This window comes from Protopterus annectens, chromosome 1.part1, assembly GCF_019279795.1.
Source record: "Protopterus annectens isolate FY-2018-M chromosome 1.part1, PAN1.0, whole genome shotgun sequence".
Classification (NCBI taxonomy): Eukaryota; Metazoa; Chordata; order Ceratodontiformes; family Protopteridae; genus Protopterus; species Protopterus annectens.
Window position 1 is genome coordinate 1933959952 of NC_056726.1, and position 22133 is coordinate 1933982084.

Below are 22133 nucleotides of genomic sequence, written 5' to 3' on the forward strand. Positions count from 1 at the left end.
ACTGAATGTTTTTTATGTGTGTAAACTTGGGAGTGTAATTTAATGTTCTTTCTTCTTTAAATACAAGTAAGGTAAAATTCTGGTCAGGCTTTAAAAAGTACTTCTATAAAACATTAATTCTAAAGTATCAAATACAAGTAAATATGAATTTTCCATTAAACATGGAGTGAAAGTCATTCCAAATCCAATAGATAAAGATAGATCTATTGGATTATCACTCATACCTTTAACCAACAATATAAACTGAGCTCCATATGTTAAATTATCATATGGAGTATTTTCTTAAAAGAGATATGAAATTCTATATTATTCTATTATTATGCTGTAGTATTTTATATATCAGGATGGAATTTTAGTAGTGTAAGCAATTATTATGTTGACTTAGAGAATATCCAATATTTAGTTACCCTTAAGAGATCCCAAACATGTCATATATGTCATTTAGGATAAATTTAATGCAATAGAGGAGCATACACTAAATAAGCCAACAACAAATAGATTACAAAAATAATTCAACTCAAAGGACCCTACAGTAGACAATGAGAGATTACCAATGAAATATGACTTTACTGTAGGTGTACTGTCTTCCTTTACTTTCCCACTCTTCAGCTCACCAACTTACACTTACACTTATGAAAAAACATGCCCCGGATGTACGAATCCTCAGTGTAAGACTTAATAAGTCTTACTCGGAGGCTGCAGTTGAATGGTATGATGTCAGCGTGCCATGAATATGCATGAGGGCATGCTGACTCAACCGTAAGTCTTACACGGACTGTGTAAAAAAGCAGGGGGCGTGTCCGACTGCCGAGTAGTCTAAATGTCCATGCCCTTGCAAGTGTTTTAAAAGTAAAAAAAGCAAATACACAAGAGTGAGTCCTCTCAAATGTCCCTGCACCCAACACCATACTCCCTGATATTGTAAACCCCTATCACAGTTCTAAAATGCAAAACATTAAATTTATTTTTTTAAATTCCCAAAATAGCTGCCCGTATTTGCGCATGTGTGCACGGATGTGCCCATTGCTTAGCTAGAGTTAGCAATTCTGACATGGAAGAGCATAAGAAACAATGTTTATGAAAATCACACCAAATAGCAATAGCATAATGGTAGAGCGTTCGCACAAAGAAGAGTCATCCATGGTTCGAGTCCCACCACTCCCCTTCGTATCTATTTTTTAAATCAGTATATGAAATAATACCTGACAGATATGTTTAAACATTACTAAAAAGCAGTGAAATGGCCAATGTATCAGTGAACAAAATAAATATTTTAAAGGATCCTGATATAAAATTGCCTGGAGTTAAGCAGCACTTCACCCAGCGCAATAGAGTTGCCCATAGTTTAATAGCGCTTCACCCAGCGCAATAGAGTTGCCCATAGTTTAATAGCGCTTTACCTAGTGCAATAGAGTTGCCCATAGTTCAATGGCGCTTTACCTAGCATAATAGAGCTGCCCATAGTTCAATGGTGCTTTACCTAGCGCAATGTGTTTGCATGGACGTGCGCGCCATGCCAACCAGGGCACCGTAGGGCACCGAGGAGCAACATAGAGCAAAGTTGCTTAAATGCAGCCACACCCCCTAGCCTGTCTGGATAGTATGAAAATAAAATGAATAACAAGGTTCAAACCCAGGACTCTGTGCATCAGAAGCAAAGTACAGAACCACTAAGCCATGACAACACAGAAGAAACAGCCACTATTAACATTCATATACTTATGAATGGTAGTTTAACAATTACTAAGCAGGTCTGCAGTCAGCCGAGAATTTTACAAAATGGCCAATCACAATAAAGTACAGGAAATGGGGCATATTTAAGCCCCACAGATGGAAATACATGCCATAACTGATTGTAGCTGACATCTGCAGTTAGAATGCCTGGTGTCGGAAAGGGAACATGCTTCCGAGTGCTACGTTGGGGCATCGAGGAGTCCAAATGCATGGTTTGGCTCCTTGTCCACTGTCACGAGTCAAGACTCCTGCAGGGCCAGTTCCAAGGGATGGAGTACAAGGCAGAGGCTTGGAACCGGTTAGCTCGTGACCTCACAAGTACCACAGGCATTCCTCGGACTGGTGAGCAGGTCCGTCACCACCATGCAGACCTGAAGAGATGAAAGCAGGACTGCCTGAACCAATGGATACAGGAGGTCCGTGGGATGCGGGATGCCCCACAACTGAGTATGTAGCCATGGAATGCAGTATGTAAGAATTGATAATGGAGTATGTATAACGGATAGGTATGTCTCAATATCCCTTCATTTACTTTACAGCTGCAGATGACCGTGCTACGAATCAGAAAGCCTATGCTGATAGGCTGCTAAGGCTGCGCCACCAGGCAGGTTAGTGATTATTCGGCATGTATTGTTATATAAAATATGGGAGAGAGCATGAAAGAAAGTGTTGTAGTCCAATAATACAGCCATAAAATTGCCTGAATAAGTCCTCTGCATGTACTGTCAGATAAAAACGTCAGAGAGGCAGAAAAAGAGTGTAGTAACCCATTAAGAAAGGTAACAAATGTCTGGAATAATATCTCTGCAGGCACTGTCATATAAAATAAGTGAGTGAGCCTGAAAAAAGATTGTTCTAACCTATTAATAAAGGTATAATATGTCTTGAACATGTCTGCCATATACACCGTTAAACAAATAAAGGAGTGAGCCTGTGGAAAAGTGTGTAATGTCATTAATAAAGGTCTAAAACCCAGAGTGTGTCTGTGTCACAGAGTCTGAAATGTTGTTGTACCCTTGCATTATACAAACAGTATTTATTTATTTTATTTTATTTTACATTTGTTGACCGGGCTAGTCTAGCTGGATACATGTCCATTTTCAGTAGAGGCCCGGGGAGAAAAGCTCCAAGAACAGAGGTACATAGACAAAAACAAGAACAAAAGCTGAATCAAGTAATTACTCTTACATTTCTAGGCAAAATAAAGCAAGCAAGTAGTTATGCAGATAGTTTAAAAGAGTTACAGAATTGTGAAGATGGTCTAACAGGGCTACATTGTGGACCCTTAAGGTTTTGGGTTGGGTAGAGGCTTAGGTAGGCCTAGATGAGCCAAGGACGTTAGCTATTAGTCTGGATGCAGTACTGTTTGAAAAGGTGCTGGTAACCCAGAGTTGTGCAGTCCCATATAAAGTGGGTGATGGAAGTGCTAGTAGCTGTGAAACATATATACAGTCCACAACAGTCAGTTACTGGCTGGCATGAATAAGTAAACCTGGCATACATGTAGCATGTTATTTTTTCCCTCAGAAATGTGAGTGTGTGTCAAGAAATGCAGGGTTCTGTACAAATCAAAGTGAAAATGTCATGTGAAAACATTCCAGATATCTAGATAAAGAAATATAAATGCAATCAAGAAATATGTAGCAGTAACATCTGCATCCTGGACAGTTAGTATGTCAGATATAGGTCAGGCATATATTGAACTAGCCAAACCCATTAAACAACCTAATGTATGGTGGCAAGTGTAATAATACAGCTAGGGGATATACACTTGCAGTCACTAGGAATGTAGTATAGACTAAATGGTCATTATAAGATGTTAACTGAGGTTTTTTCTACACCCTACTGTATGTGCATAAACCATGCAATTCCACACCTCGATGGGTATGTGTAATCTTAAATATTTGTTGGGACGTATGTCCTATTGTTCTATAAATATTTGCATTCACTTTGATGCATGTGCCCTGTTTAAACACCACAATCATGGTGGCCTGTTTCTACCAAACATCCCTGCATGTTGTTGGAATAACCACTGTGGTTCAATATATGCATGTGTAATGCTTGCTGTTCAACTGTTGTACCCTTGGTGTGTTGGGTTAATGGGAATATTACTGCATGCTGTTGCAACTAATCTGGAATGCTGTTTTGCTTATGTTGCAATTAAACACACCTAATCACAGAACGTATGGGAAGGCTGGTCCCAGCGGACCCACCTGTCCCTCCTCAGCCAGCGAGTGCACCTGGCACCAGCAGGTTCGGTGCCCAGCCCAGGCTCCCCTCCTCCATTGGTCCTGTGCCACCTTCGGGTGGAAGTGTTGCAGGGGATGGGGCTCACCCCCCCCGTGCAAGCATGGGCGGAGAAGGGCCACCTGTCACCATTCGAAGGGTCTGGGCTGTGGTGCATAGGGAGATCCAGCGTTCAGTCGCTGATCCCATATGCCAGCTTGAGGCGAGAGTGGCGAGTCTCATGGGTGAGCCTGCCCACCCTATGCAGCCCCCAGCACAGCCACCCTCAGGGCTGTGAAGGTTCAGTGGTGACTGCCCATGGGTGGGGATCTCAGTTCCACTGTTACCATCTGAGGGCTCATGGGCTTGCGATTTCCAAACATCCGACCACGTCAATTGTGTTCACCCACCCCATGTGTCATACATCGCCCCTGTATGCGTCTTCTCTGTCTTGTCTGTTTACTTTCCCAACCTACCTCCCCGGACATACCTACTTCCTTTACCTCACTTCCCACTCTCACCTGAAAAAAAAAAGGGCAATCTGTACCCACAAAAAAATTATGCCCCATACATAGCTTCCCATTTCGCACACATGTCCATCGGACAAACATGTAAGCTGATAATTAGAATTGGCAGTACAACATAACTTGTTGTCCTCACCCCTCTCCCAAAGGTGGAAGGTTTCAAATTTCACTCCAAATTCATTGCATATGCACAGCTGTTGCTGTTAAAGAAATGGGCAGCTATGGACCTTCCCTACACCCGTCCTGCACATCCCGAGCTTGTTTACCTACTGTCTGTCCCTCTTTGTGCCCCCTTTTTCACCACTTTCCTATCTCCCCATTTTCTTTTCTTTAAAATAAATTAGCGTGGGGGTTAGTGGGAGTAAGCACTTTTAAGCAGTAGTAAGCGGGTTTAAGCGTGTGTGCGCATATGTGCACTTAGCTAAGTATTGCTAAGCAGTCATGCAAACCTGCTCAAACCCACTTACAACTGCTTAAAAGTGCCTTAGTCACTCTATGGCAGGGCCCTTGTTCTGCTAAGCAGCAAAAGAAAAAACCTCTGCCAGTCTCGAACTCCAGACCATTAACACAATAGACTGCATGAATTACCACTAAGCCACAGCAGATATACAAATAACGTGATTCTGAAATAAATATATCATGCATTACAATGAGGGAATGTAAATGGAAATTAGGAATGGTATAACACAAATCCTTTTCTGTGGGTCTTTACCAGCAGTGGTTGTGGAATTGCATGACATGACTGTGAAAGGAGAACCAGCCATCCTAGCATGGAATAATGTTACAGTAGCACCTTACAGAAACCACACAGTATCAGACCAGGATTAATACTGGCCACAGGAATACAGTGCAATAATCACATTTGTATGGCAGTTAATTGTGTAAGTGAGAAAAAAGTACATACTCCCATGTATCCTGTGTTAGCATTTGGAGGGATGCGTACATGTCTACACTGAGATGTGTGTACTGGAAGCAGCAACATTCAGGTTTGAGTAAAACATGCATATAACTGGCTACAACCCTAGCATCAGATAAGAGACATATACCAACCTTCAGACTGACACAACGATGTCCAAAGCAACAAACATGGGTCCCACCTTGGAAATCTGAAAGGGCTATGCCTACCTAACCTAGCATTTTATAGCAGTGGGTTGCAATCAAAGTGAGTAATGCAATCACCAAACAGCAGGCTGCATGCAATTACTGATGGGTGGGCAGCAATTGGTGCAGAAGCTGTCACATGCACAAGTGCAGATACTTAGAAAAGCAGGCTGTACCTGCGGTCCACACACGCAATTATATCATTGCAGGTGCTGTGAGATAGAGAGTGAGAGAGAGAGAGAAAGAGACATGGACACAGACATAGACACAGACTGAGACAGACACAGAGACAGAACAGAACAGAGTGAGAAGCAGAGACAGAAAGTTGAATAGAGGGCGAAAACCAAAAAAAAAAAAAAAAAAAAAAAAAACAATAAAAAAAAACTACAAAACCATAACATACGGAGCAGGGAAATACTAAGGTAAGGTATGTAACTCATATGTATGTGCTGGCATGTTGCAGATGTTCCTGAAGAGTACTCTACATACTGCAAATCATCCATGTGTGGCAGCAGTATGTATCTATCTGTATCTGCACATGTGCATAGGGCAAAGGACATACTGCAACTGTTAGTGAAGGGTGGACAGATATCTGTCAGTGAAGGTTGATATATGCATATATCCATGTAGGTCGTAGTGTGTGGCTTAGAAAACAGCATGCAGTGTGCAGGAGCAGCCGTAGGTCAACTGGTGCCCTAGGCAAAAGGGCTCCATGGTGCCCCCTACCACACTTCCTGGTGCCCCCATCCTTGTCTTACTACACCACATAAATAGTGGAAAAGCACCCTTGCTAGAGCAGCGCCCTAGGAGGCCGCCCAGTTGGCCTATGCCTAAGGCCAGCTATGGTAGTGTTGATATATGTCATGTGGTGGTTAAAGGCTGTGGGACAGATTTGTCAGATCTGCTGTGTTACAGCCAGTGAGGCCTGCTAATGCTACAAGGGCTGAGGACACCCACATGCATTCTGCACAACACTGTGCAATTTAATCACATACCTGTACATCCCACAACTGTCGCATAAGTGATATCCCCACCATGAAAGGTGGACTGTACATGTGCCTATATGTACATCCATGTGTACAGCAATTGATGTGTACATGTATGTGTATAGATATGCATGTATATATATATATACATATATATATATATATATATATATATATATATATATATATATATATATATATATATATATATATATATATATATATACACACATAGAGAGTGAGAGAGAGAGACAGAGAGACATGGGTTTATATGTACCGCAACAGGTTTGTGGTGACCAAGGCATGGACTGTAGACAAGTGTTGATACTGCAGTGCCATTCCACCTTCCCAAAACAGTGTACCCATTAACTACCACATAGGTAGAGATCTACCTAACAGTGAAGGTGTGATAAGGGAGCATGGAACACAGGTGGACAGTAGCCTCCACTTTGATGAAGACAGTGTCACACTACACCTGTAATCTGTTTGTGTTATGTGTCATGACAACAGGTGTGTCAGCTATGGAAGTATAGGGCAGAGTTCCCCTCTACTCATCACAATACCCTGTGTGGTATGTACTTCACATGAGAACTACACCAGGTGAACAGGCCACAGACAGACCCCCCAGAGGGTAGCACTGGCTGCAAACAGACGCCCTATGCAGACTGACTCACAAAACCACAAGTACATTGTATTGCATACTGGCCACACAGAGGTGACCTCTGCCAGACATACAGAGGTATGTCACACCCATTGCTGGGTGACAACCACCATGGCAACATATCACAATCCCTCTGGGATACACACTCTAGGGCCCTAAACCTTGTCAGCTCACTAAACGGCACATGCTGGAGGGATAGGTTCCCATCTCAGAGATATGCCATACACCAGAATAGACCACATAGCAATAGCAAACAAGGCTCCTCCTTAGCAGTAGTTATAAATACCCCTGATGATTGTGTGGGAGATTGGTAATACACCCCAGGAAACACCTCTGTGGTTCAGGTTGGCAGGGGCAAGTGAAATCAAAGTACATGTGTGTCAAAAGCCAAGGTAGCATATGGATAGGCTGCCGTAGGCCCTAGGGCCAATAGCATATTACCTACCTATGACACTATGTACTCACACATGTACTTAATGCAAAAGCTGCTATGTGAGGATGCATAAGTGTAACGCTGAACGTGTGCAAGGTCTGTAAAGGTGTGATAGCTTAGTGTGAGGTTGTATCTGACATGGTAGTGCCTATCCTAACTGGGAGGACAGCAACTGATGTGTAATGTACTGTTAGGCAGACATAGTAGTACGGCAGATGATGTGACGTAGTTCTCCATTGATGAATGTGGTGTCTCATTGTAGGCTAAAGCAATACATGTATGCTTAGTGAGTGGTACTGCTGGTGAATCCATCACCAGTATGAACTGTAGTACTACCTGAAGATGTAGGCCTAAACAGCACAGTATGGTGTGTGTTCACATTGCTTGGAAACACTGTCATGTGTGTTTCCTGTAGTCTCCACAGAGGACAGAATGCAGACATAAGGGTGTGTAAGTAGTGGCACACAGTACCGTATGGTACACAGGTAATGCTCATCTGTGTTGGCATACAGTGGTGCATTGTATGTTTGCCTGATGTATGTGTGATTATGCCTGTACAATGGCTGCAATCATATGTGTGTTACAGGGTAAATGTGGGTATCCAGCAACATATATAGTCTGTTACAGCAGTATGCCACCTATAGTAACAACTGGACACATCTGTTAGGCAGGGCTATGGCATCAATGACTAGGGTGGTTGATTGGTACTACTGTACCTGTACTAAACATCCATTGCAATGGATGACATCTCTGTTCGTGCATCGGTGTGATATACACCCCTGTCTTGAGGTTGTGCAATGTGTCACAAACAGTGTGTCAGGTACTGTTGTATAGTGGTGTAATATATAGAGAGTCTGCCAGGCAGTGTTAGTTAGTTGTGGCCTGACAACCAATAACTGGTATTGAATGTGTGCAACCTCTGACAGACAATAGGATGGTATATATGGCAGTAAAGTGATATCTGTGGGTAAAGGTGTAAAGTGTGACACAGGACACTCTCACACATATTGTTCATATCTTTTTCATCCAGATGGCCCACCACCGCAACCCAGCATATACAGCAGATGAGGAAGAGGTGATGCTCGACAGCCTATTGCAGTGGTACACAATGCTCTTCTCCAGAAGCAGACAGCACAAGCAGGAGCGGACTGCACTGTGGCAGGAACTTGTTAGTCGGGTAAATGACATAGGCATGCATAACTGGACATATGAGCAGGTACGCCATCACTGCAGTGATTTAATTAGGCAAGTCTGGCGGCATGCATCTGATATCCAAAGACAGCAGCTTGCCACAGGTGGAGGGGTGGCCATTCATCCCCCCCTCACCAGAGTGGAGGAGCTGCTCCTAAGCATGGTGGCTCCTGGACAACAGCTACATCAACCACTGACATGTGTTGTAATGGAGGCCAGAGCCACCCAGCACATCCACCTGGAGCAAGCAGGTAACATGCCCAATCTGTAGACTACAGTTAACTGTATTGTTAAATTATGTGTACGTGAGATGTGTACTGTGTGTTTAGCAGTTCAGCTGCTAATTGTTGTGCAATATGGATAGTTTGAATAATATTCCTACACCTGTGACTGTTGACTGTTGGTGTACTGCAGTTTAGCATACCCACTGTAGCAATGCCACAGTTGTGGCCACTGACGAACCCTCTCATATTCTCATAGGTCCCTCTGGTGTGACGGCAGGGCAGCCGATCCATGCTGGTGAGTGTGTTATACCTGCAATGTTGGTAATGAAATATGCATGTTATAGGTGAGGTGTAGGCCATGTACACGTAACATACCTATGCATAATGCATGCCGTGCATGTTTGCTGTGAGACGTTGCACAGCTCAGTAATGTCAGTAGCTGCCTCAATGACATGCAATACACAGAGCATGAAACACAGTTGTGGCAACCCCGTACTGCACATTAGATAGGCATAGTTGCAAAACCTGTACACAACATAACACATTTATGACAGGCAGTACACAAAGTCATGCTACATATGGCATAACCACACACTCGCTGTGAGGTCACACTTCAGTATCCCACATGTCATCCACACACACATGACGTACCTCAGGGGTAGAGGCCTATCATGGGGCTGTGCAACACTCTTCAACACATAACACAGTCATGTGAGGCAATGCTCCCTACTGGGCACCTCATACGCCCATGTACAAAGTGGCTTTGTAATAGTGAACATATCCACGTCCCAGCATTTCAGGTACAGCATGCTAGGTGGTGGTCTGTCACACAGTAGTAGGCGTGAGTGACCACAAGATGCATGATGATGATGATGGCACATGGTACTACACCCCATCCGGTTACAGTGACCACAGTACTACACATAGCAGTCTTTGCTGTGCACCTCATTGTTCTGTGGGTGCAAACATATGCACCTATACACACCATGCATAGCATGTTGTGTTTGTGCTTACATATGCTAGTATACACATTCTGCACATCAGTCGCCATCTGTACAAAGAGTCAAATATATGTCCTGGAATGCTACTGGGTGTATAGGTCACATGACACACATTGGGTATGTGTGGTGTTTAATGTTGCAGTCATGCAGCATGCCATGTCATGGCTGGCACTGACATATCTGCAATATGTCCCACACTCACCATAACCACTGTACAATGTCCATGTCGAGCATTGGGACTCCTTCATGTCTACATGCACCACTCATCCCATGTCTGTACATTGCATGCATTTGCTACCCCTGTGCCCACTATTATGTGCTATGGACACAGACACTGTCATCAGACATGGCAATCTATGTGTCACACAGATAACACATGCAGCCATGGCATGTATACCATTGTGTGATGGTGCACATGACATTGCATAGCAGATAATACTTGCACAGCACTGTTGTGCCCATGTACACACTCTGTTCCAGGGTGTAACCAATCACTGAACAACTACACACATACATCAAAGCCATGTATAATGTCATTAGATGGGGCTGTCTACACTTGCACTGCATGGTCTTGAGCAACACATATTCTGCATGTTGACACGTGTGTGGTGACTGCCTTGTGATACTGTCACCCACCATCACCCACTATTGTGTATGTGTTGGATTGCTGGTGTGTGTGTGTGTGTGTGTGTGTGTGTGTGTGTGTGTGTGTGTATATGCTGTAGTGAGCAGTGTATTTATGTGCATGTGTGCATGTGCAAATGTGTGCATGTGTGCATGTGTTCATGTGTTCATGTGTTCATGTGTGCATGTGTGCATGTGTGCATGTGTGCATGTGTGCTAACATCACGTACAGATTGTAAAGTGTGTTTCCTGTCTTCCTTCCACAGATGCTGAGTTAGGGGTGGCTGAATGCAGCAGGGAACCTGATGTCACCACCACTGATAGTGGAGATGATGAGACATGTATTGTGGCACAGGAAAGTCTGACAGGGTTTGTCATTGGTCCACCAATCGACACTACACAGCGGTCAACCCCATCTATGCGGATACTCATACTGCCAATACATCACTTGTCACCAATGGCCTTAGCTGAGGGACAGCATACAGTTGGCATTCACCAGGAGAGTGTGGTACCTATGGCACATGCATACTGTCACAGCAGCCATAGCCGGATTACTGGAACAGTACCACATAGGCGGATGCCCAGGGGTTCTCGGGGGAGCACCACTGGTCATATTACCTCTGGAAGACGTGCCCCCAGAGGTATTACAACCTCCAGTATATTCCAGGCTGTAATGCAGGCACAGGCACGTATGGAACGGTACACCTGACAGGGACTAAGGGTGCAGAGGGCCCATTACACTGCTATCAATGACAGCATCCGTGACCTTGCCGGTGCCATCCGGAATTACACCAAGGTCATTGATAGCCATTGGAGGGAGACATTAGATGTCCTCCATGATGTGTTAGCCATGAGCCAGGACCGGGCAGGATGGATGAGAAGCTGATGCAGATGCATGCCAGCAACAGCATCAGCTGGCAGTCATTGCAGATGGACCACGGATCACAGCCACTCCCGTAGTGGCAGTATCAGCCCTAGTAATGCTGGGGCTGGCCTGTCCATTGACCATCCTACTAGACCATGTGCACGTGGCACTGGCCAGTCCCAGCAGGGACATGGATCCAGTCATCACACCTCTGCCTCTGATGACAGCACCCAGTCAGGGTTGGTACCCGATACTGCCCGTAGCACCCCTGCAAGGCACAGGTACCGTGTCTGTGGCTGGAGACAGTGATCTGTATGGCCTAGCAGGTACAGTGTGTGGCTGTCCCACAACCGCCCATATATGGGAGCTACATGGTGGAGTTATGTGCATGCAGACACACACACACATTTACCATACAACTAGGGCTCACACATACACACACACATTACATCAACATTGGCCCATGCAGTACTGTTGTCCCTCACATATAGACACACACACACACACACACACACACACACACACACACACACACACATACACAGACATGCCGATTGCATGGGTCAGTGTCGGGCTCTGGCAAACCTACAACACACCCTGTGCATATGATGACAACTGTGCCACCTCCTGTCATCTGTAACATTGATGCAGGAACAGGCTAACATAGTTCTGATGCACAGGGTGACATTATAGCAGTGTAGCAATATTAGCAAGTTGACAACAGGAAAGTGTAATGATATCCTTGTAGGTATACCTGAGCTGGCATTATGCATCACAGCTGTGATAGTCATTGTAGCATTGTTTACACCAGTGTTAGTCCTGAGTATGTAATGTCCACCCATGTGCCACTTGGCTGAAGTGTACAGTGTTGCCAGCATGTGTTAGTGAGTGGGCAGTACGTGTGTGATGTGTGCATTACAAATTAGCGGGTGTACATCTGTGAACATGGTGTGTATGCACTGTCTGCATGTACGTGCATAGTGGACACATGGGATGTGTGACATACCCTGTTCTACACATTGTTAACATCTCATGGTATCTTTCGATGGCCAGTATGCATACTACTACAGATATGTACTAACATGGGTACACATGTGTGTATGACATGGGTTGGCACTACGCTGTGGGTGATACTGTTGATATCTGTCAATGATCCACAGTCTGGTAGTATACACCATCTCAACAGCATGACTATAACCAATCATTAGATGATGTCCTGACAAATGACTCACAGTTGTAGAGAACTCAGTAACAGTTGGAGCCTTCCAGTACTATACAATAACAGTAACCAGTGGTATTGGCCTCCACACGTTCCTGGGACCACACCTGTGTGGCATATAGCCCTCTTAGGTACATGCAAATACACTAGGGATATGTCCATCAATATCTGGAAATGCATGCATTGGCCTACACTGCATTTCCTTGATGAGACATATATCCTACACAAGGGTATCATACAGACAGATACCTGTTGTCCAATACATGCTGTATAGCAGTAAGCCGTCTATGGCATATTCATCCACATTTACTATACATACTATCCCGAAAGTACCACATAGGTGATAGCCCTCAACATGTATGTTGTGTACCAATGTGTACAGACAGACACGTGTTATGTCATCTGTCCCTTGGTATCCACATATCCATAGGTATTGTGGGATCCCTCGGTGTTTCACATAACACATTAGGAGCCTGCATGCATATTCACAGGGCTGGTGTACACCTATAATGACTGTCCATTATTGTCAGTCATTGTTGTGTATGAACATGTCTGACATATACCCTGGCAATTACCCTCACTCACAGTACTCTATAGTACATGTCATGGGTGTGTGTGGCAGAAATGTCCTTGGCCACGGATCACTACATTGGCTGGGCTTGACACAGACATACATATGTGACCTATGATTTGTGAAGCAGCGGCACAATCTGTCGAAGGTTACAAATGTGTTCATGTCGTATGCAGGCTTCACACCTATGTACTGATTGAGGTCACATGTACACATATTTATTTGACACGCAGATACCTGATGTGTGCAATGCACATACTGTTTGAAACATATGTCATACCATAGTAAAAGCAAGACCCACATGGCATTGACCACCTTTGGTACACACACACACACACACACACACACACACACACACACACACACACACTTGACGTTTGCAGGATTCAAATTCCTACCTAACTATGTTATGATACTAGAGAGATACGCATTAACATGGCGCACTATATGCATTACTGGGTGGTTTATGTTCTCCTTGAATATTTGTAGGATGCTGACATCATCAGACTTTCCAAAGAGGGATGTACCTCTTTTAATGTGTTTTCCCAGTCTCCAAAAAGGCTACTTCTCTCAAAGGAAACCACACCCCCCCACACACACATACACACACACTTGGAGTTTGCAGGACTCAAACCCCTACCTAACTATGTTATGATATTAGAGAGATAGGCAATAACACAGCACGCTATATGCATTACAGGGGGGGGGGGTTATGTTCTCCTTGAATATTTGTAGGATGCTGACATTATCAGACTTTCCAAAGAGGGATGTACGTCTTTTAATGTGTTTTTCCAGTCTCCAAAAAGGCTACTTCTCTCAAAGGAAACCACACACATACACACACACCCATCCCACCCCCACACACACTTGGCATTTGCAGGACTCAAAGCCCTATCTAACTATGTTATGATACTAGAGAGACACGCATTAACACGGCACACTATATGCTTTACTGGTTGATTTCTGTTCTCCTGGTATATTTGTCGGATGATAACATCATCAGACTGGACATGGTAATGTGTGTACACATTGTTTTTCAATCCCAGGAATGATCCATGTAGGTTGGCAGGTATCAACAGCTTGTACAGGACCCCATGAGTCTCACCTTGTGTGATCTATCTGTGGACACATTGACATCCCTTCATATGTCAACACATATCTATGCACAGATTGTTGATTTTGTGGATACGACATGTGTCTGTGATGTTGATGAAGAGCTGTTCACAGTCTATGTGGGACATGTGTAGCTCTGTTCCATGATGTATGTCCTGGGAGGCTGCCTTGCAGATGGTGTAGCATGCTTGGGAACCATGATCTGCACATGAACATGCCACAGTTGTTAGGGTTGTGTGTTTGTTGGTTTCCAATAGCTTTGTTTATCACATCTGCCATGATGCACTCCATGGCCTTGCAGATCAGACTTTATAGGCTTACTGGACTATACTTCCCATGGTGTGTTGTGCACCCACACATGTGGGGAGTGCCTTATGTTGCTGTAACACATTTGACGGTTCCAGGTCCTGTGGAGTGGGTGAGGCTCAACAGACTGTTCAGGTGCAGGATCTGTTTGTTCTGTAGTGCATGCATGACACATATTGGGAAACAATGGAATCTAATTGCTGCCATGCTTTTGGCTTTGGGGGGAGCTCTTCAGCCATTCTAAACGTGATATCTCCTGGTATGATGTCAGGGACTGTCGTCTGTGGGAGGTGGGTATGTATACATGGGCCTGTCTGATAGGATGTTGGCAATGTCAGTAAGGTACAGTTGTCCCTGACTCAGCACATATATGCGTGTACATTACTATTTATTACATAGCTGAAGGACATGTCATGATTCTCAGTCTGGACTCCTTCTCAGCTACTCTTTACAAAACACCAACAAATCTGAGCACTAATCCCGGTTATACTCTTTTACACACTTAACACCCTACTGATCCTTTGTGCTCAGGCTACAGAGTATGTCATCATAATACACTGGCATGTCCAGGGGTTGGTTTAATATGTACTCTCCAGTCCAGCTAGTGAATACTGTGGTTATGACACAATGTCACATCTGCCTCATGTACACAGACAACCCTCTCCTCCTCACATCACACTCACATATATGAGGGAGATGTAACAATATTGACATACAGGAAGCTGAGCTCTCTCGACCCATGACTGGCATAGTCTATCAGGTGGTGAGGGTGACCACACACACCACATAACAGTCTCACATACATCGATAGTGACAGCACACAAACCACATTATCACACATACACATATACGGAGGCTCTACATACACTCTGCCTAAGCAGCAGAGACCTCCACAGCAGACACACATACAACTGCTACCCCACTACAATGCCTACATGTCACACAGTTCACAATGTCAGTGTGCCACACAGTCACTGCCCTTTGGGCTAAACAACACACCTGATACACTTGTTATAGGTGACACTTAATGTCAAACACACTGTTGTGCCACTCACCAGGCCAAACAAGGGAATAGTCACTTTGAGCTGTCTCTCAGGTGCCAGGATCCACCACATAACACATGCACTCAGGTCACTCAAAGGCAAGTCCAGGACTGGCTCCATCATTGTCCAAGCTGGTGCGTACAACCTCAGATGTTCCTCCCTAGACCACATGACATGAAACATAGAGGAACTCTGTGATCATGTAGCCCAGCCCAGTATTACCCTGACCTTGTCTAGCATCTTACACTCACCAAGTATGATGTCACAGTATACCAACACACTGATCACGTTTAACAGTTGGCTAACATATTGGTGTTATTCAAAGGGGATACAGTGTCTGTCACCCTGGGGTGACATGCTCAACATGCCACGTAGCTTCCCTATGGACAGCTTGCACCTGTCACCCTTGGACTTTTGAATACTGGCTAGGGCACTTGCTGCCACCATAGTGCTTTATTAAAGCGGGGCTCAAAGGACAGAACCACCTCCATAGACATTACAGAGTACATGACACTGAGGGTAATGCTGCTCAACACCAAATGCATTACCCTCAAGTTGCGCCCACTCAGAAATCTCCTCAGTATGGAGGATAGCAATATCTGTGCACTAACAAACACATGGTTCAGGCTCCCACATGCACACCAGCACTACCAGGTTGCATTTTGTACCATGCTTTCTGACCACATAACTCGGAATGGCCAACACAAATAGGGGGTGTATCCATATACATCACAGATACACATATCTCCAGGTTGGTAGCACTGCAGAAAGCATCACAGACCATACATATGCACCTAACATTGTGCAAATCGGCCTTTTGGTTTGTTGCCTGCTACAGACCACACTCCCCAACTCAGTAACACACTGAGCTTTCCTGGGAACATTAGACAATATGAAGGTCTCCCCAAACACCATTATATTGGGTGACATCAAATACCCACACATTGACTGTGGATAGTACTCAGGCCACAACAACCTCGACCAACAGTTGCTATTATTTCTACACTCATATGCTATGGCACAACCGGTCACCACACCCACACGAGGGAACAGCATATCGGACATGATCATCACTGACATGGGGACTCTATGTTCCACACCTGCGATATACCCCTTATTGCTAAGGGCAGAACATACTTTATCTCACTAGACATCCATATCCCATCCCCACACCCTTCCTGGGTAATGCTGGTGAACTTCCCATAGGAAAATGTCACACTCCTCCAAACCATGGTGGTATCCTTCAGAGAACCTGGGTCAGTGGTAAGTATGGCTCAAACTGCAGTATCCTTTACATATACATTCTATGGACACCTAGTGGACCGCATGGATCGTTACATCCAAAATAACAACTAGACTCATTCCTGCAATGGCAGTGGACCTGTGTGGTAGACCCCAGCCATTCATATGCTTTAAAACAAATGGAGGAAGCTACTACATGATAGAGCACAATCCCAGACAGGGAAGGCATCTGTGATTTGTACTAGCAGACAGCTACAATCACTTGGGTAATTATGTCAGGCACGCTTCTAACGGACAATTGCACCAGACACGTCAGACACTCACAAGGCCTTCTTCAGTCAATTCAGGTACCTGGCTGGACACTCACTGATATGCTGTGTATTACTGCATACTGGCTAAACATACCCTGAACCCACTGACATTGCCATCATCCTGGCAAACAGGTTCAGTGCAGATGTGTCCCCCACATCCCCCCTAAAGTGGTACTGTCCATACCAACAGAGTGTAACCTCCCAGACATCACGAGTAAACAGGTGAGTGCTGCCCTCCCCACAGCAGACAACACAGCATCAATGGGACCAGAAGGTGTCCCAGCCTGTGTCGTACACAGCCTCCATGACAGACATAACACTCACATTACGTCACTGTTCGACATAAGAGTTACTGCAGCATATGTACCCATGGAATGGCGTACAGCGATAGTGGTCCCGCTCCACTGAATACTGCCACAACAGACCACAGGCAATATCAGCCTAAAAGGCTAATTAGCCTGTTCTGCAAAGCTATGGGGTGTATTGTAATGGGACTCGTAAATAGATATGAGAAACCTACAGACACTGGGTCCTACACATTACGGCATTGTTGTGGGCAGATCTTGCCTGTTGGACCTGTTCATATTCTTTCAACAGTTACCAGGTCCATCAGTGTTGGGACAGTTGTCTACACAGCCTGCCTGGACCATGCACAACCCTTCAACACAATACCCCACTCGGCCATTATGCATAGGCTCCCTAGCATCAATATCAACACATATCTGACACGATGGATTGCTACCTGGATCAGGGATAGCACCCACATGCTCAGTGTTGCAGGTGCCATGTCTGACTATACACCAATTACACATGGCATCCCACAAGGCTCAGTCCTGGGACCTCTCTTGTTCAGTATATATTTGTATGATGTACAGGCTATCACAGGAGGGTTATGGCTGCCCATATTCACAGATGACTGCAAACTGGGTGCCATAGTCAGCTCTCCTGCTGGCACATGCATACTCATACAGGGTCTCACAGAGATAGGTTGAATGGTGCCTGAGCCATGGCCCATGGCTACATGCCATTAGTTGTATAGTCATCCCCTTTGAGGATGACAAAATGCCCACACATTACCACATAGGTTGTAATCCATTACATACAGTAGTGGTTGTTATAGTTTTGGGGACACAACCTGTTCGTACTCTCGCCTTTGACAATCCTATTGCCATAGTGGTTAGACAGTACATCTACATAGCCCACCATATCCCACATGGTTTCACATGTTGATCACGTGTGGTCATTGTGCCCCTATACTCTTCACGGCCATTCTTGGTTACTATGCCACATTTGGGATGTACCTTACCTGACACCTGCAGCAACTGTAATGGCCACAAATGTTACTCATCTAGCAGATGTAGGGACTCACACAGATGCCCTGCACAGTTCCGATACAGTAACTCCAGCTATACTCAGTCACTTACCACCTACATGGATGTGTTGTGTGCCTGTAGTTGCACACAATATCTGACCCAGACTTACTGGACATGCTCCACCTCAGGATATCCAACTCCCTTTGTGCTACACACTCCAGGGACATATACCTCAGCACTGATGTTAAAAGGACATGCTGGGTCAGATTATTATCAGAAAGCCTCCACTCATTCCGGAGTGTAGTCCCGGTTTTGCATAGGCAGAACCACCCACTGACCACCTACAGGTGACATCTTGACATATGGATGGGTGATCACATGTTTACCCATGGGATATCTTCTGGGTCCCTTCTAGACAGAGGCACAATACACTCAACATGAATGGGCTATCTTGTGTGACCTACTATTCAGAGGCACAGTGTTTTGATTAGACTGGGTTGCAGAAGCCAAACACACTCTGGCTATGCTTGTACATGCTCTAGGACAGATAACCTAGTATCAACCTCTGAACCTATGATAATTTTCATGATGCACAATGTTTATTGCTGATACTGTCTGCAGGTTTTTATCATCTTTGCTTTCACACTTTCTATGAACAGCTTAGGTATCTGCAGAACATATTTGCTTATGGCAGGGTTCCACTATATTATTTACATGTCTGTTGTCATATCAGTGTGTGCACAGGGCAGATTGCTGGGTAGTGAGAGGTTCCTGGGTTAACACATGCAACTGACTGCTATGTGTGGCCCAGTGCTGTACTCCAACATGGGTGTGAGCATGCCCAGTTCAGACTGTCAGTGTTCTATTGCCTGACATTTGTCTCATATATTCAAGTGTGTGAGCATGCCCAGTGTGACCTTTCAGTATGTTGCTGTCTGAGGTCCACTACATTTGTTGATGTATGTCTACATGTCCAATATTAACATTTGTAATGTGTGTGTTGAAAGTCAGGTTCTATTCTTACTGCAGGACTCACCTTTGTGTCATAACTGCTTCTTACCGAAATTGGTACACCTTGTTTGCTGTAGCATAGACTAGATCCAGGCCTGCTGAATCTAGCTTTGTTTGTATAACTTGAGCACTAATACAGGCATTCTTTAAAGTATTCAGTTGTATTTATTACTGCTTGGTAGTAACTTGATTAAAGTGTAGCTATCATTCCATGTCTTTTGGATTAAGCACTTGGGCTTCAGACCAGTTGTTTTACATTAGGAAGGTTTGTGGCCTGCACTGTGGTGGCAGGACAGGTAGCTTACATCCTTCTAAGATGGGAACTGCTGATTGAGGGCTCAGTGTCTGTTATTCTAAAAGTGTATTAGTTCTGGTTTAAGCACTTGGGCTTCAGGCCAGTTATTTTACATTAAGAAGGTTCGTGGTCTGCACTCCTGTGGGAGGAGAGGCTGGACTCTGCCCTTCTGAGCTGGGAATTTCTGGTTAAAGGCTTATAGTGCCTGCATATTTGAACTGTTTCTTACTGAAATTGGTACACCTTGTTTGCTGTAGCATAGACTAGATCCAGGCCTGCTGAATCTAGCTTTGATTGCATGCTTGTTGTTTGTTTGCTTGTTATTTTCCTGAAACGCTAATTCCACCTAAACGCAGCTTTTCAGCACTTCTGTGGATCCCTAGTGATATCTACATTGCTTACTGTACTTATTTCCTTGTTTCACTTGAAAGAAAGTTACTGTTTGTCGTTTTTGCATTTAAGTTACCTGTAACACATTGCATTTACGTTACCTGGCACTTGCTCACTAAAGCAATTATATAAGTCAGCACTAAAAAATGAAAAGCACTACACTCTCACAAACTCCCCTTGAGTACCTTGTTCCCCATTGGCCCTTTTTTTCAATTATAAAGGAATTCCCAGTACTATTCTAGCATGTCCAAAGGTCAGTTGTCAATCTCCTCTCTGGTCCAGCTGGTGAATCTGGGAATCTTGAGGCAATGTTACAACTGCCTCATGTACACAGACAACCCTCTCCTCCACCCAACAAATTCCTACACATGTGAGAGATGCAACCATATAGCCAAACTGGAGGCTAAGCTCTCAACTCTGTACTGGCATAACCAGTCAGGAGGAGAAGGAAACAACACTCACTACAATTCCAGTCTCACATAGACCTACCACGACAGCAAACCAAACACATAAACACACAAAAACATACTCTGAGGCTCTAAATAAAAATCTGCCTAAGCAGCAGAGACCTCCAAAGCAGACACCCAAGCAACCGCTACCACAAAACAAAACATGCAATACATAGCTCACAAAGCCAGTGTGCCGAACAGTCACAGCCCTTAAGGCTAAACAACACACCTGATACACTTGTAATAAGTGACTCTATCGTCAGGCACACTGACGTCCCGCTCACCAGGCTGAACAAGGAGAAGGTCACGGTGATTTGCCTGTTGGGTGCTAGGATCCGCCACATAACAAAAGCATTCAGGTCACTCCAAGGCAAGTACAAATATGACTCAGTCATTGTCCATGCTGGTGTGAATGGCCTGAGACATACCTCCCTGGACTACATGAAAAGAGACATAGAGGAGCTCTCTGAGCATGTAGCCCAGGCCGGTATGACCCTGACCTTGAGTAGCATCTTACCCTCACCAAGAATGATGCCACAATATGAAGACAAGATGATCAATTTAAACAATTGGCTTAAGTATTGGTGTCATTCAAATGGGATCCAATGCCTGTCAGCCTGGGATGACATGCTCGACAAGCCACGATGCTTTGCTAGGGACGGCTTGCATCTGTCACCCTTCGGCTTACGGATATTGGCAAATGCTCTTGCTACCCCCATAGTGCCTTTTTATAGGCAAGGCTCAAAAGACAAACCCACGTCCATAGGTATCACAAGGGATAAGAAACTAAGAGTAATGCTACTCAACGCCAGAAATCTAAACCTCAAGATGCACGCACTCAAAACTCTCCTTAGCATGGAGAACATTGATATCTGTGCAGTAACAGAAACCTGTTTCAAGGCTCCCGAGAGCACCCCAGCACTACCAGGTTATACCTCATATCATGCTTTTCGGCCCCAAAACTTGGACCGAACCACAAAAGGAGGGGGGGTATCAATATTCATCAAAGATAGCCACACGTCCAGGTTGGTGGCACAGCACGAAGCATCAGAGACTATCCATGTGCAACTAACAGTGGGTAAAACTGCCTTCCAGTTTATAGCCTGCTACAGACCACCCTCCCAAACCCAGGAACCCCACTCAGCCTTCCTGAGAACACTGGGAAATATGAAGGTCTCTCCAAACACCATTATATTGGGTGACTTCAACTACCCAAACATAGACTGGGAGCATTAATCTAGCTCCAAAACCCTAGCCCAAAGGTTCCTAGAATTTATAAACTCAAATGCTATGGAACAAC